General features: G+C 53.3%; 1 non-coding gene and 1 pseudogene across 1 annotated transcript; both read left to right on the top strand.

Moving 5' to 3' along the window:
* Positions 1 to 13,555: 13,555 nt before the first annotated feature.
* Positions 13,556 to 13,674, top strand: LOC125973082 (5S ribosomal RNA; annotated as a pseudogene).
* An 844-nt stretch (positions 13,675 to 14,518) lies between these two features.
* Positions 14,519 to 14,637, top strand: LOC125973081 (5S ribosomal RNA). The gene has a single exon (XR_007482989.1). It is a non-coding gene; the product is annotated as a 5S ribosomal RNA (ribosomal RNA).
* Positions 14,638 to 15,894: the final 1,257 nt, after the last annotated feature.

Below are 15,894 nucleotides of genomic sequence, written 5' to 3'. Positions count from 1 at the left end.
TTATGCCCCCAGGTTACCGGGTCGACTTTGTTAGTAGCACGCCGCAAACGGACAGCGGCTAATGGACTTGTTGAGCGACCTGGGCCTGTAATACTTGTTTTCATTGCGCGCTAGCTCCACCACGGGGTGACAACCACCGTTGCGCACAATATTGTATGCATACTGATTTAACAGGTTCCTGTTGCTGGGAATGTAACACACTGGGCTGCGGTCGCGCGGGTCAAACACAGGAGCGCCCTAGAGGGCGGCCAAAATACCCAGAGACGGAGCAGACATTTTTTTAACAACTTTAATTCTTTAAAAACATGGATCAGATCATTGCTAGCAAACAAAAGTCTATGCTTGTTGGTGGTGTGGCCCTGGGCGTTATTGCCCTGGCTGTCGTCAGGGTGTACCGCTCGGGGGCGCCTCCCTGCGCCATGGAGCCCATGCTGTGGTTATCTCTGTCTGGCGCTTCCTTGGTGATCTTGGCCCAACTGGTTTACGGTTACTATGGGCAAAAGAAACCGGGCACAATGTAGATGCGGCTTGCTCCGGTGGGTCCTTCATCTGGCAGTACTCTCCTACTACGTGGGTCACGTAATCGCCAGTACACTCACACGTTCCTACACAACACTTTGTGAGGGGCTGTATGTCGTAGGAGCACGTACAATGCTGGGTCTTTCCTAGAAACGGCATCTGACACTGTACACAGTCTGCCATACACCACACAAGCATAGTCATGAACTGCTTCAGTAGCATACGCAGCAGGCTCTCGTGTGGACAGGACAGCGCCGCGGGCTCATCCGTCGTGACGACGGAAGTCGGGTCCTCGGTGCCGTCTATAACCAGGTGCGTACTAAAGGGACCGTAGGTACAGTTAACGTATACCTCACCAATGGGGTGGTCAATGTACGCGCTGGTAGAGTGTTGATCGTCTCTCTCGTACGTGACATCGGCTGTCCCTGTTACTTTCAGCATGGCCGTGTAATATCCAGGGCAATTAGAGCCGTCGGCCGAGCATGTGTACTTACATGTGTACTTACATGTTCCCTGGCACCCGGGCGACCTGGCCAACGACAACATCTGATTGTACGTGCACATGGTACGTCTGTGTGTGGTGATGTACATGCTGCCGTTAGTATTGCGGTGACCGCACGCCAGATAGTTGCCTTCCTTGTAAGGGCCCACACCCTCCAGGCCCTCGGACCAATGTCCATCGACTCTTACCATAGGAACCTTGGCGTGCGTGGACTCTTTACACAATATGTGGCAGTCCTCCATCGTGTGGCCACATGTTACAGACCCCACGGGCAATTGGTGCTCTGAGCCATGCATCCATTGGAAGCACATGTATCGGAAAGTGGTGCCCGCGTACCCACGCATGATAAACACATGGTCTAACAGGCAACTGGTCTGCAGTAAAACGTACTCCCTGTGATAGGTGTAGCACTCTGTGTCTTCGGGTGGTGTCTCGGTGCTGGGATCGTCATACTGGTTCAAGTTGTTCTGCAGAACGCCGTGGCTCCAGCGCGTTTCCGACACGGTCCAGTTGTACGTGTAGCCCTCGCGACGTCGACATGACACATATATGGACGTGTTGCCCAACATGTACATGCCCGCGTGTACGACGTATTCCACCGGCCCTGTCTCCGCGGTTGACACCCCAGCAGCACAGGACCCATTGAGCGCCAGGCAGCAGCCCGTACCGTTGACAGCCTCAGATTCTGTGAGCTCCTTGGGTCCCGTGATGTTGTGGGTAGGCTCCAATGTGTTGGTATCGACCCACATGAGGGACAGCCCTTCCGTTGATAACCTGTAATCCATAGTACACGCCATCATCAGGGTATTATTGATCAGAGACAAGGTTACATTAGGGGTGTAGCTGTCGGTAGCCACCGCTACCGACAGCACAACAGCAAGCACTAGCGACCGCATGCTTGTTCTGTAGCTGTAGTATTGTGATGTGTTTACATTCAAAACAACACAACCATAAAATGGGAGCGGTGCAGTCTTTTAATGGGGTTGACACCATCCTGAAGGCCGTGGCCACTGCGGCGTCCGACATAGCAAACACTAGCAACGTGTCCGTGGACGCTTCTCAGATGATCAACATTTCGCACGTTGGGGGGATGTACTCATCAAGGGCCTAACCATGCAACAGACGGTGACTGTGAATCTAAACACAGTCATGACTGCCCTAACCGACCAACAGACGCAGCAGAGGATTCTGAACGATGTGGCGCAGCAGGCGGCCGCCGTTGTCAGTGGCCTCAACTTCGGGCAGTACGCATCTGCTACCAACGCGGTTAAGCAGTTTGTAGATGTGTCGTCACGCATCCTCAACACCATGACCCAGACATGCAAGGGAGAAGTGAACAGTACACAGACCATATCTGTAAACAACGTGACTGGGAATGTGGTTATTGAAGACTCTGTGCTGAGTATTTTTGTCAATGCCCTGGTCACGTGCCTACAGGACGCCACAGCCACAAGCAGCAGTGTTCAGGACGTGGGCAACAAACTAGAGCAGCTGGCCACCGCCAAAGCCGAGGGATTCGACCTGTGGCAGCTGGCGGCCGCCTTGGCCGCCCTCCTAGTGGGTGTGCCCGTGGCCACGGGAGCCGTGCTGGGACGCTGCGGAGTGATCGGAATAGTCCTGTTGGTGGGAGGCCTGGGGCTAGTGGCCTATGCGTACAGGTTCATGTGCAGGCAGGCGAGCATAGCCGGGCCCGTGGCTTACCCTCATGCGGTAACGCCTGCTAACCTGGGCCAAGCGCAAAAGGTCACAGGTATCACCCTACCCGCCGCCGTGGCTATGCTCAACGAGGGCCAGATGGTGTACCACCAACGCTACACGGCCGACGTAAACGGTGAGCCCGTGCTCATGCCCAAGGCCGAAGCGTACATGATGCCCGCGGGCGGGCCTGCCGCTGTCAGGCCCATGATCCGTTACAAACTGAACTTGGCCACCGACGACAAGGAGGACCCTAAGGCGTCCCACACCACGAGCAGCATGAGGCCCGGTGACGCCTACCTGCACAGCACTAGCGGCACGTACTACGTGCTGGACGAGCAGGACTGGAACAGGCGGGGTAAAGTGCAGGACGTTGACCCCAACAAGCTCCGCGAGGCCACCAAGTTCGGATGGGGCCACGGTGCGGCTATGGCCGGCTACGACGTCTGGATCATGTTCTACCTTAATAGGTCCCGTCTTAACCACACTATCCGTGTCAAAGATGCAGACGGCAACTGGCAGAGTTTACCTGGCAGGCTCAACGTGGACACTGTGTACATACCCAGCAACCCCAACACTATCGTGGTCATGGGCAAGCCATGTGACGTGATGCCCACCCAAGCGACCATGGGTACGGGCGCGGCGGTGGCCGGGGTGGGACTGTTGTTTTTGCTCAGCGCCAGCTTCCAGAAAGACAAGGCAGGAAAAACGGAACCACCGTAATATAAAAATATAATGTCAGCAATCTCGGGCGCAAATGTGACCAGCGGTTTCATCGACATCGCCGCCTACGATGCCATGGAGACTCTGCTCTATGGCGGCGACAACGCCGTCACCTATTTTGCCCGGGAGACTGTGCGTTGCTCGTGGTACAGCAAACTACCTGTTACACTGTCCAAGCAAACCGGTATGGCCAACTTTGGCCAGGAGTTCAGCGTGACAGTGGCCCGCGGTGGGGACTACCTGCTCAACGTGTGGCTGCGCGTTAAGCTACCAGCCCTGACAGTTAGCAAGCAGAACAGCAGGATCCGCTGGACGGACAACCTGATGCACAACTTAGTGGAGGAGGTATCAGTCTCCTTCAATGACCTGGTTGCCCAGACACTGACCAGTGAATTTCTGGACTTTTGGAGCTCGTGCATGATGCCCAGGTCCAAGTCGTCTGGGTACCATAAGATGATTGGCATGAGGAGCGACCTGGTCGGAGGCATCCAAAATAATGCCATACTACCTGGTCATTATCTGAACCTACCCATCCCTCTGTTCTTCACCAGGGACACTGGGCTTGCGCTACCAACCGTGGCACTACCCTACAACGAGGTGCGCATCCACTTCAAGCTGAGGAAGTGGGAGGACCGCCTCATCGCCCAGGATAATAACACCATGGCCATCGGGCCCGTAGTAGCCGCCGACCTGAGCAACGTCACCCCATCCCTGTCCGAAGTGTCCGTAATGGGCACCTACGCCATTCTGACTAGCGAGGAGCGTGAGAGTGTGGCCCGGTCCAGCCGCACCATGCTCATCGAGCAGTGCCAGGTGGCCCCCCGAGTGCCGGTGAACCCCCAGGACAACTCCTTGGTCCACCTGGACCTGAGATTCAGCCACCCGGTCAAGACACTTTTATCACTATAATCGCAGACAACAGGGTAGTGCTACCAGCCCTGGCCACGAACCCCTTGTCCGAGGTGTCTCTCATCTACGAGAACGCCGCCAGGCTGTACCAAATGGGAGTGGACTACTTTACCTCGGTGAACCCCTACTACTTTGCACCCAGTATGCCCGAGATCGACGGCGTCATGGTCTACTGCTACACCCTTGATATGGGCAGCGTCAATCCCATGGGCTCCACTAACTACGGACGCCTGTCCAACGTCACTCTGGCCTGTAAAGTGTCGGACAACGCCCGCACCACAGCTGTGGGTAACGGACCCAACACCTCCGGCTACAGCGTTGCACAGAAGTTTGAGCTTGTAGTTATCGCACTCAACCACAACATTATGAAGATTGCCGATGGCGCAGCAGGCTTCCCCATCCTGTAAATGGCCACAACACCGTAGCACGTACGTAAATAGGCACGGGGTCGTGTCCACATCATGGAACGTACACACATTCCATGGTGTGGACACGGCCCCGTGCCACCGGAAGATTTGAAATGCACCGCCCGGTGCGTGTATGTGCATCCCAGTCATCGCCATGGACTGTCCTGTGTGTCTCACCACTATGACTGTTGGGTTTACAACATTTATCTGAAATCAATCTCAGAGGCGGTAGGTCTTTTTGGCTTAGCGTTTTCTTCTGCGCAGAAGGGCGCACCCCAAACACACGCAGCAAGTGTGGCTGAGAATACGCGCTCTGCTCGAATTTAGCCGTGCCTTTTATTGAGAGAGAAACAAAGGGGGAAGTGTACATGGTCGAGTAGGTTTCCAGACAGGAAGAACATTCCATAGTTATATCCCATTACCACAGAACACAGGGGGTACTCTTATGGAGTGGGCAGTATGGACGTCTCATGACCATTAGCTCAACAAAGACGTAGTCTTTAGTGCCTCTGGGAATACATTGATGTGCCGTACTCATGACCTTTGTCCGCTTCAGCCGTCCCATGACAATCTCATGATCTGCACATGTCTAGCTAACTGTGGGGCTTATTGTATAGCGCGGCTAATGACTGCCATATGCCCCCAAGTCATTTTCACGAGGCCAGATTGGTCACATACTGCGGAGAATCTTGCACACAAAAGTAGTTACATAGAATCCAATGATAAAAAGTATATTATTTCCAACAATGACCCAGCCGTATGTGCTCAACTGCGGGCATAGCGTGTGCAAAGCCTGTGTGGCCATGCTGGACGACAAATGCTGCGTGTGCCGCTGTGCCATTACCAGCAAGTCAGTCAACTACTCCTTGCGGTCTCTGCTGGAGACAGGTTCCCCCGATGTTATGTGCTCCGTGCACACCATCCCCAATTACTATGTGTGTGCCACGTGCGATGGCCTGTCCATATGCATTATGTGCACTCTCACGCACCACTGGGATCATAACGTGACTCACTAAGAAACGATTGCAAGTGCAATGGCCTGTTAAAAAGAATGTCAATTGTTATCCTAGATCTGGACCACACTCTGATAGAGAGTGTGGCCATCCCAGATCTCGGTGTCAAGAGAGTGTCCAGAGATGTTGATAATGTGCCCAGTCACGCAGCCTCGGCCGCACGTCTGGCACACGATATGAGTGGCATAAGATCCCAGGCTTTGTGGTGTGCGTTCGTCCACACACCCATACATTCATAGCATGGCTTTTTGCCAGCGGCTACCGCGTGGGTGTGTGGACCGCGGCATGTGGAGCCTACGCTCGAGACGTAGTCAAGGTGCTGGGACTCGACAGAATGCCCCTTTCCTATCTCATGTTTGACATCCACGACGAGACTGGGGGTAAGCCCCTGGTAGACCACTTTGGAGGGATGTCTCGTGTGGTCATAGTTGACGATAATGCCAATGTGAAGGAAACGCAACCTGACATGTGCGTCCACATCGCACCCTTTTACATTTCAGCCCGCAAGCAGGACACTGCGCTTTTAAAAGCTGTTACCGAGATCCAGGGCTCTGTCCAGAGTGGCCATGGTGTCATCGGGGTGGTTGTGCACCAGCTCCTCAAGATCATAGGGTGCATGCTTGCAACCCAGCTCTTCGGCGCATGCATCCAGGAGCAGAGAAAGCTGTCCTGTACACATAGACATCTTACCCATGGACAACTTGTCCTTGTCATCTGGTGCAGTCACATAACCGTAGGTATAGCCCAACAGTCTGTTAACCGTTTCTCTCAACAGATAGCAATAATAGGGATTATTGGCTGCAATCATGTAGACATATTCTTCAGTAAAGGGATTAGACGGGTTTGGCGTCAGACTCTTATAATGTAACCCCAGGCCGTCATCATATGCGTTTTTCATGCACATCAGAGCATCTGTTACATCTTTGTGGACAGTTTCACACCCGGTGATGCCAGACACTAGCACCCCATTGCAGACCACCAATATGGACAGTATTAACAACAACGGGGTCTTCATCGCTTTTAATATACTCCCGGTTAATACGCCATGAGCACCAAAGTACTACCACACCTTCATGGCTTTTGCTTTGGCGACACACCTGCGGTTGGCCAAGGTGGGATTGTGCCCACGGTAGCGTCGGATGGGCGCATCGCTATAGGTGGTGTGTACCACTTGCTGTGCATATCCGCCAAACGTGGATCAATTACCCTAGTTGTGCAACACATATTCCAGCTGGTTATTGTTGTCGGTTGTAATATTGTCACAATATTCATTGGTTATTGTATTGACTCAGTGTGTACTAGTATATATATATTTCACTCCTGTATGGCGTCTATTTGGCATAATGTAGGCACTGATAATAATGACACACACAACATCCTTTTTATTTAGAGGTACATTGTTTTCCACAGTCGACACATTCAGAACACTATCCAGAGTGTCATCGGGGTGGCTGTGGAATACCGATGTGTAGCTGAAAGGAATACTGGCGGTTTGTCTTGGCCAATGGGTGGCAACAATCATGTACGCAGTGTCATCCTTACCGGACGTACACTATTACACGCAGAGTTGTCACAACGGCCAGAAGGTCCACGACATGTGCTTGCACAGAGCATGGCATGCTGCGTCCTGCTTCTGCTTCTTGGACAGCGTCTTGGCCGGCACAAACGTGTGGCTGTTGTACTCGTGGCCGTTGTGCCGCAACAGCTGGAAAAATACATATGTGGCACCGGCCTGGGAGCATAGCTGCCATACGTCCGCGCGGCACGAGAGCTCAGCGGCCAGGCTGCCGATGTCCGCCTGCACGCCCTCGACCACGGACTGGGGCAGCGTCTCTGAGCGACCCGTCAACATCCGGTAGATAACCGCGGCGCAGTTGTAATACTTGACGTGATTCTGCATCTTGAGGACGGACAGTACCTGCTGTAACGTAACTGCATCATGCGCTATGCGGTATCGTTCGAGGTGGCCCTTTATGCCCGATAACACTGTGTTGGGGATGTGCACCGGGAACCTGCTGTCACCTATGCCCTGATACAGGTACACATAGCTGTGCAGCTGATCCACAAACCGGACTATGCGTCTTGCATCACCCGGTTGCTTTTGCTGCAGCTGCGGCTGAACATCCTGCCTACTGTACCACACCTCGTCATTAAAGAGAGCCACACGGAATTCCTCTTCATATGTCCATTTATTAGTTTCATAAACACAATGTACAATGCTTTTATACTTTTCGAGATGAGTAGTGTGCCCAGCGGTCGTGAACTCAATTATCACAGCGGCTGTCTCTAGGATAAACATGTACACCTGGGCGTCAGATACACGTTTGAGTTTTGATATGACGTAATTGTGACATGACAACAGCGAGGGACGCATTTTTTCTAATCCCACTGCGTTAGGGTCGGGGCCCGGTAGTCAGCCAGAAAGTCTGCCTCGTTGAGCGCGTGCTGCGCAGGGGTAAACAGGTCACTCAGGTTCACGCTGAGGTCAACAGACACCGCCTGGGCGGTGTCGCCATTTTCATAACAGTCCAGGGAGGCCATTCGCGGCTAGAAGATGCGCTCCTCCAGGTCGCGTTCCAACATGTCCATAACGGCACTGAACTCTGGGCAGGCACGCATCCTGATGTTACGGCGGGGGTTGAGGCGCACGTACGCCTGAAACTGCTCCGTGGTCCGCACAGTGCCCGTCTCAGTATCCATATAATCCAGCATGGTCTCCAACGTAAAGAAGTAACTGTCGTACACTTTGAGATCCAACGGCCGCTGGAACACGCGGCCGTTGGAGTCCAGTTTGAGAAACAACTCGTTAAAGTCTCTGATGGTGAACCGGCGCAAGTAATCCTTGACCGAGACACCCGCTGGCACATCATAGCCCAGCGCCGTTAGCAGGGCATGAGCCGTGTGTGCCTTTTGCCCGTCGGCCAGCCACTCGGTGTGGACACCGTAGTCCCGTTCAGTCCAGTTAAAGAAGTCCGCAACGGTGACGTCGAAGTCCGGCTCCCGCAGGGGCGACAGCAAGGGCGGTAGCGGCGTCAGATCGTCGATCGATGGCGAGTGGGCGACGTCTATGAGCCCGTCGATCAGCAGCGAGTAGTTGGGAGAATGGCCCGGGGTCATGGGCACCGTGGATATAGGAGGGGACATTGGCACAGGGGATAATGGCGAGGACTCGAGAGACATTGGTCTGGGAGAGCCGCGTGGCGTCAGGGGTGGGGGCACGGGGGATGCGGGCACACAGTCCTGATTTTGCCCCACACTGCCGTGGGCCAGTAGCGCTCGCCAGTCTGCACCACAACGCTTATCGTAAGTGTACAGCACGTCGTTTATGTATTTCTTGTAGTGTTCGACATGCATGATGCAGGGCACCTGCACACCGTTCTGCGTGTATGGGGCGTAGTACCTATCAGAGAGCTTGAGCTTGGGTGTCACGCTTCTGTAATAGTCCAGCTGCTCGTGCTCATGGGCTCGTACACAGACAGGAGCTGTTCCTCTTGAGTCGTGGGGGGCCTGATCACATCGTGGACTGCGTCCAAGGCGTACTGCTTAACACAGGCACACACGGGCACATAGGGTGTGTATGTCTTCTGAATGTTATCCTCGTTAACACACTGCAGGGGCATATCCTCGATGCTGGTGTAAGCGATGACATTGTCAAAGCCGCCCGGCAAGATGTCCACTGGTAGATTCAGCGGTCTCACCAGGGCCCCGTACAACGGGCGCGCTGTCGTATTCTCGGGCTGCGGGCGGATCTCCTGGCCCAGCTCTGGGTACGGGATGGCGCAACTCACTACCGTGTTGTAAGGTCCCACTACGGGTGTGTTGTCACGTAGTGTAGAAAAGATGGGAGATGTGTTGATCATGGGCTGGGGCACTGGTCGTTCCCAAGGGGGAGTCGCGCAGGGCTCCCCCCGGCGCACAGAGTGTTCGTTGAAGCTATCGATGTTGCACCGGCTCCGCTGCTCGTCGCAAGAGTCGTATAGGGCGCGCCGCTCGGCGCTCTTTTGCTCGTACAGCACATCACGGGCAATCTCCTGGAGGGGCCGGGATCCACCATCATAGTTGTAGACGAGCGGCAGCTTGTAAACACGCGCCCGCATCTTAATGGTCACGGGGCTCTCGGAGGACATCAACCGTTCTATCTCATCCATGCTGGGCCAAAGCCACGCATCACCCAGGTGTTTAACGTACAAGTCTTTGAGCTTGTCGGCAGAACGATACTCCATGTTACAGTCCCGCAAGGAAATATGTGCGGCTGCGCGCATTCTCTTCAGGTCCTCCAGAGTCTCGGTGCCGTACAGGGGTTCCTCAAATGACCTCTGTGAGACGCGTAGCTCCTCGGCTACCTGTTCGAGCAGCTCGTCACGCAGTTGTGCGACGCTATGGCGCTGCCCCGTCCTGGGATCATTGACCGGCACACCGCCTTCCAAACAACGGTTCAGCAACTCGCACTCCGACATGATGGCGACCATATCGGTCCACTCCCGGAGGCTGCGTAGAGGAACAGGCGTGTGCGTGGGTTCGAACCGCACACGCTTCGCCAGAGGTGAAGCTTCGTTATCAAGGGGTCGCTTGGTAGACACCGGACTAGTAACGATGGAACATGACGGACCGGTGCCTATGGAGTAGGGACTGCTAGACGGGCTGTTATCGTAGTCCACCAATGGCCTAACGGGCCTCGTTGGACTTTCAGTCAGGGGCCGCTGCACCGGAGAGCCCGCAACGGGGCTGTTAGACCGGGGCCGTGTACTGTAGCTGTAGTCTGCCAGCGGACTGTCAGATGTCATCAGAGTCTCGGTCAGGGGCCTCGTCGGGCTTTGCCTGGCTCGCACCAGAGGGCTGTCTGGGCCGTCGGGTATCATCAGAGTCCTGGTCGGGGATCTCGACGGGCTTTGCCTGGCTCGCACCATAGGACCGTCTGGGCTGACGGGCGTCATTGGACCTTCGGTCAGTGGCCGTCGCACCGGGGAGCTGTCGTCCGTGTTGGGGCTTGCCATTAGAGGGCTGTCTTCATCCAGTGGCCCTCTCGAGCTGCCGTCCATGCTGGGGCTCGCCACCGGAGGGCTGTCGTCATTTAGTAGTCTTCTCGGACTTTCACACAGGGGCTGTTGCACCGGGGCGCTGTTGTCCGTGTTGGATCGTCTTTGGATCTCCATCTCAGCGCTCTCCTCAATCGCCAAGAGACTTTCCTCCAAGGGCCGCTGAGGCGACGGGCTACGCTGTGTGGGACTATGTACAGCCCTCACCAACAGCTGACACAATCTGTTCTTGTTACGCTTCATGCCCGTGGTAGGCGACATGGGGGATATTTCCAATTCATCACACTTGTTGCGAATGTCCTCTATGGGGATCTTCATGCACTTTGTAACAGTTTCGGGTACCGTGATGGTGGGAGAACTGCCCGTTAGCTTCTTGCACAGCTCTGCGTGGGTGTACGGGCGCCCGGTATCTTCATTTCTCACATCGATGTTACGTTCTTTGCACATGGCGACCACTTGTCTCATAGACACTCACGCATACTTGGAATACTTTGGACGCTGCTGCTGCTGCTGCTGCTGCTGCTGCTGCTGCTGCTGCTGCTGCTGCTGCTGCTGCTGCTGCTGCTGCTGCTGCTGCTGCTGCTGCTGCTGCTGCTGCTGCTGGCCACCGCGGGCCGATGCGAGGCTGATGTAACGGTACTGGTCTGCGGTGAGCCCGACCCAACCGGTTTGACACCGGACTGTACAAATGCACAATCACACTGATGAACAACCAGACGTACTCAGCCCAGCTGGCTATCCGTATCATAGACAGGGACATTAAGTACATGCTCACTAACGAGTAACGTCTATGTGCACCTCAACAGTACCCAGCTTGTACGTTGCCACGAACTTGATTAGGTCACCTACGTACATTCGCACACCCTCTTTGCTGTCTGCAAATGCTGCCATCTTGGCCAATTTTAGGATGCGGTCGGAGGATACCTCAGCGTGGTACTCGGGGCGCTTGTCCGTGGCCGTACCAAAGCGGTACGTCTTTGTCTTGAAGCCCTCAATACACATGGACATGCTAACCTGCTTCTCCAGCACAGCGTCAATAGTCATAGTGCCCGGCTTGAAACCCCGGCACATGGCGGAAAAGTCGGCAGTGGGTAGAATGAAGCAGCCGTGGTACCGAACGTCACGAGGGCGCTCAAACTCCGGGGCATACGTCTCCACGGCCGTGATAAAGGTGACACTGCTACCACCCTGCGCGCCCACCTGCACCTCAAATTGCATGGGCTCCGCTCCATGAAGCTTGAAACAAACGCGTGAACCCTTACGCACTGTCTTAAAGTCACGTGCTGTGTGCTGCCCCAGGCCCACGTAGAGCGCGTCAGTGGGCGCGTCGTACTTGTACGTATCGAAGCCCTCGGCGTGTAGATTGGCCGAGATGTCAAAGTCAAAGTCAGCTTTATTGTCAATTTCTCCACATGCCAAAGACACACAAAGAAACCGAAATTCCGTTCCCCCCTATCCCACGGTGACAAGACATGGCTCACAACAGACAAACAAGTAAACAAGTATAACAAAAGTGTGCTGAATAAATAATGAATAAATAACACAACAATAAATAAATAAATAAGAGGAGCAGAAAAAAAGGAGCAAGTGCGCGTACAGCAGACATTCCCGAAAATAGCGCAACAGTGCCGCACGCTACGCAGAAGGGGGTAGCTAGTGGGGGGGGGAGTGGACTTCAGCGGGCAAGTGCTGTTCTGGGCGTCGAAGCGAGCAAAGAAGCGGTTCAGATCGTTCAGCAGACGGACGTCGCCCTCACAGCTCCTCGGCGCGGGCTTGTAGTCCGTGATGGTCTGAATGCCCCGCCAAAGGCTACGTGTGTCCTTGCTGTCCTTGAAGTGGGTGGAGAACTTGCACGAGAACGCCTTCTTCGCTTCTTTGATGCCTCGGGACAGGTCGGCCCTCGCTGTCCTCAAGCCAGCCTCATCCCCCGCTCTGAAAGCCTTGTCCCTGGCCCTCAACAGTCTGAGGACAGCCCCCGTCAGCCACGGCTTCCAGTTCGCGCGAGTGACGACGGATTTCGAGCAAGTCACATCATCGATGCACTTCGTGATGTAAGAGGTAACAGAGTCAGTATACTCCTCTATGTCCGTCCAATCGTTGTAGGTGGCTGCCTGCTTAAACAAGTCCCAGTCAGTGGTGTCGAAGCAGTCACGAAGTGCATCGGAGGCACCCTCTGGCCACACTCGAACCTGCCTCCGAATCGGCCTGGATGCCTTTACATTGAACATTGAAACTATAACACGAGTTTGAAAGCTATATTATGTGGTGACATCCACAGCATTATAGTTCAATTTTTTACCGCTAGAGGGCAGACTATGTACAGTGAGCATGGCTCCCTGTGAACTCAAAGCAGCAGGCTTGACTTGTAAAAGAACCCAACACAACACTTCCATGAAGTGTTTTTAAACTTTTCAAGGCATTTATTTTGATTCAGCAAAATGCAGGTCGCAACGGCAAATTCGTGCTACCGCATAAAAAGCTGTCAATAACTTTTCATGATAGCCATGTTTCCAGAAAACACCAAAAGTCTTGGAAGAAAGCCTGTTTCGGCCCTGGTTGTAAAAAAATCAAAAAAAACAAAAGGGAAGGGAGACCGTCCGGGAATACCAGGTGCTGAAAGCCTTTTTTTTTTTCTTTCCCACGTCAATTGTGAAAGGAAACTTTTACCACAGCCATCAAGTCCCGCCGCTGCTTGGCATGGTTTCAGGGGCGATTGTGTCTATAAAATGAAAAATTCTGAGCGGTCTCACGGCTTACGGCCATACTACCCTGAGAGCGCCCGATCTCGTCTGATCTCGGAGGCTAAGCAGGGTCGGGCCTGGTTAGTATTTGGATGGGAGACCGCCTGGGAATACCAGTTACCGTAATCTTTTTTTTTTTTTTTTTTTTCTTATGTGCACTTCAATCGTTTAAGCCAAGAACTTTTTACAGCACCCATCACGAATGGCATTCGGAAACTGCAAGCCTGGTTTGAACTCCGACACTGAAACTACAACACGAGTTTAAAACCTACATTGTGTGGCGACAGCCATAGCATTGCAGTTCACGTTTTTACCGCTAGAGGACAGACTATGTACAGTGAATAAAGAGCATGGCTCCCTGTGAACTCAAAGCAGCAGTCTTTACTTGTAAAAGAACCCAGCACAACACATTGCGCTTCCATGTAGTGTTTTTACCTTTTTCATGACATTTATTTTGATACAGCCAAATGCAGGTTTTGTGCACTTCACTTTTCCGTTGGGCATTCGCGTAGAACCCTATTCCAGTTACGGCCAGATTCTTTTAGACTAGTGGTCCCCAAACTTTCTTGCGCCACGGACCGGCTACGCGTCAGAAATATTTTTGCGGACCTGCCTTTATATATATATAAATAAACAATAAATCTATATAAATAAATACTACATTTATAATAAATATATATATATAGGATTAAATAAAATGATACGACTGGCATAAAAACAAATATAAACCACATAAAAATAAAAGTCACCATTACGTTGAATTATTGGGAGCACCGAGCTTGTTTCTCAGAAACGAGCCGGTCCCATCCAGGCGTAATCGGAGACAATGAAACCCGAAGTGGTTAAGGTTTGTCTTTTAATGCAGGATGCTTGGTCTCCATGTGCCGAAGCAGTTTTGAAGGCTTCATTGGCTTGCTCGCTAGTTTCAGGGGCGATTGTGTCTATAAAATGCAAAATGTTGGGTCACCGCACGGCTTACGGCCATACTACCCTGAGAACGCCTGATCTCGTCTGATCTTGGAAGCTAAGCAGGGTCAGGCCTGGTTAGTACTTGGATGGGAGACTGCCTGGGAATACCAGGTGCTGTAAGCTTTTTCTTTTTCTTATGTGCACTTCAAGCTCTTTTTTTTTTTTCTTATGTGCACTTCAATCGTTTAAGCCAAGAACTTTTTACAGCACCCATCACGAATGGCATTCGGAAACTGCAAGCCTAGTTTGAACTCCGACACTGAAACTACAACACGAGTTAAAAACCTCTATGTACAGTGAATAAAGAGCATGGCTCCCTGTGAACTCAAAGCAGCAGTCTTTACTTGTAAAAGAACCCAGCACAACACATTGCGCTTCCATGTAGTGTTTTTACCTTTTTCATGACATTTATTTTGATACAGCCAAATGCAGGTTTTGTGCACTTCACTTTTCCGTTGGGCATTCGCGTAGAACCCTATTCCAGTTACGGCCAGATTCTTTTAGACTAGTGGTCCCCAACCTTTCTTGCGCCACGGACCGGCTACGCGTCAGAAATATTTTTGCGGACCTGCCTTTCTATATATAAATAAACAATAAATCTATATAATAAATACTACATTTATAATAAGTATATATACCGTATTTGCCGGTGTATTGGTCGACCTTTTTCGATCCAAAATCGACCGAAAAAAATCGACCTCGACTTATACACCGAGTCATAAAATTTATCTTCGTATTCATCGCTTCAAATGTGATGGTAACCAAGGCCGTTTCTCATGCATCTCATTGTGCGTTGCACTTAGAAAATTTGAACCGGGCGGCGTGCGCGAGTGCGCGGCCCGCTGGAAGTCGAATGAGGCGCCGCGACCACCTCCGCGGTGCTTATAAACAGCCGATCCGCTCGGCGGGGGCTATTTTCGGCAACTTGGCTCGTGCGCACGGCCTCCCGGATGTGCCGGGCGGGTGCGCGAGCTCGCCGGCCGCTGGAAGTCGAATGAGGCGCCGCGACCACCTCCGCGGTGCTTATAAACAGCTGATCCGCTCGGCGGGGGCTATTTTCGGCCACTTGGCTCGTGCGCACGGCCTCCCGGATGTGCCGGGCGGGTGCGCGAGCTCGCCGCCCGCCGGAAGTCGAATGAGGCGCCGCGACCACCTCCGCGGTGCTTATAAACAGCCGATCCGCTCGGCGGGGGCTATTTTCGGCCACTTGGCTCGTGCGCACGGCCTCCCGGATGTGCCGGGCGGGTGCGCGAGCTCGCCGGCCGCTGGAAGTCGAATGAGGCGCCGCGACCACCTCCGCGGTGCTTATAAACAGCCGATCCGCTCGGCGGGGGCTATTTTCGGCCACTTGGCTCGTGCGCACGGCCTCCCGGATGTGCC

Source organism: Syngnathus scovelli, unplaced genomic scaffold (genome assembly GCF_024217435.2).
Source record: "Syngnathus scovelli strain Florida unplaced genomic scaffold, RoL_Ssco_1.2 HiC_scaffold_70, whole genome shotgun sequence".
Taxonomy (NCBI): Eukaryota; Metazoa; Chordata; class Actinopteri; order Syngnathiformes; family Syngnathidae; genus Syngnathus; species Syngnathus scovelli.
This window is presented reverse-complemented; position numbering and strand designations above follow the sequence as displayed.